Raw genomic sequence first — 1,321 nt, 5'->3', positions numbered from 1 at the left:
CCAGAAGGGAAAGGCGTTGTCCCCACATCAATCCAGCTTCAGAGACATTCTGTTAGTGACATATGCCCCTTCCCCCAAAAACAACAATGAGGTGTTCTGTATGCTAACAATATAGCTTAAAAAAAAAAAGTAAAACAAAATTCTGCATTTTTACAAAACTTGATAAAAAATAGTATTTCAAACTGTACAGTCACCATAAGCACACAGTTATCAAAAATCCACACACTTCACTTGTCCTCTCCAAAACCTTCTGCTTTCTGTGCCTGGTCTGTTTTGGCATCTCCATTTTCTGCAGGGTTATTCCTCTCCTTGCCAGCATCAGCTTTTCCCTTTTTCCCTTTGGATACCTTCTCTCCCTTCTTTGCAGGGGCCTTTTCAGGCTTGGGCTCTGGCTTTGGAGGAGCAGGTTTAGCAGACAGCCTCGCAGATCTCTGTGGTTCATCCTTCCCTTTGGCTTTATCTCCTTTAGCATCCCCTTCAGCCTTTCTCTTGGGCATGCTGGTGGTGACAGTGGCGGGACATAGGCGCTGGACGCAGGATGCAGCGCTGAGCGGGCTTGGTTGGTCCAGGGATCGTTCTAGCCTCTTCTTCTTCCAATGTGGGACTTTTTTTTACACTTGAAAAAAGACTCGGCAATAAGGCTCTTCCTATAAGCAAACACTCTAGTCAAAAATTTTCTTTGAAAAAGAAGTCTAAATCGAAATAAAATAGGCGTGTCAGCCAAACATTTGTACCCACACCTCTGATTAATTGAAGTTTTTGTTTCTTCATTAACCATCTATTTTTAATTTTTTAAAAGCACACTAACTTAAAAAGCTGTTTCTAGGCCAGGTGCAGTGGCTCATGCCTGTAATTCCAGCACTTTGGGAGGCTAAGCCAGGTGGATCATCTGAGGTCAGGAGTTCGAGACCAGGCAGGCCAACATGGTGAAACCCTGTCTCTACTAAAAATACAAAAATTAGCCGACTGTGATGGTGGCTGCCTGTGAACCCAGCTACTCAGAAAGCTGAGGCACGAGAATCGCTTGAACCTAAGAGGCAGAGTTTGCAGTGAACCAAGATTGCACCACTGCACTCCAGACTGGGTGACAGAGTGAGACTCTGTCAAAAAAAAAAAAAGCTGTTTATAGTGTCCAAACAATATAAACCTACGACTTTATGGTAGAAACCTAACCTGATGATCATGAAAACTTAATAAGAACTTTCACATTTCCCTTGTTACGTTTAAAAATCAGATACAAAAAGTCACCTATAAGAGCCTTCTTAATGAAAACATCAATAGTCTCAAACTGATGACTCTTTAACTGTAACACACTCATTCC

The 1,321-nt window shown here is 42.3% G+C and overlaps 1 pseudogene; it reads right to left on the bottom strand.

The window, feature by feature from the left end:
- Positions 1-227: 227 nt before the first annotated feature.
- LOC105551114 lies at positions 228-497 on the bottom strand (annotated as a pseudogene).
- Positions 498-1,321: the final 824 nt, after the last annotated feature.

The sequence above is a fragment of the Mandrillus leucophaeus genome, unplaced genomic scaffold (genome assembly GCF_000951045.1).
Source record: "Mandrillus leucophaeus isolate KB7577 unplaced genomic scaffold, Mleu.le_1.0 Scaffold507, whole genome shotgun sequence".
In the NCBI taxonomy this organism is placed as follows: domain Eukaryota; kingdom Metazoa; phylum Chordata; class Mammalia; order Primates; family Cercopithecidae; genus Mandrillus; species Mandrillus leucophaeus.
The sequence above is the reverse complement of the archived record's forward strand: the minus strand, read 5'-3'. Positions and strand labels throughout refer to the sequence as shown.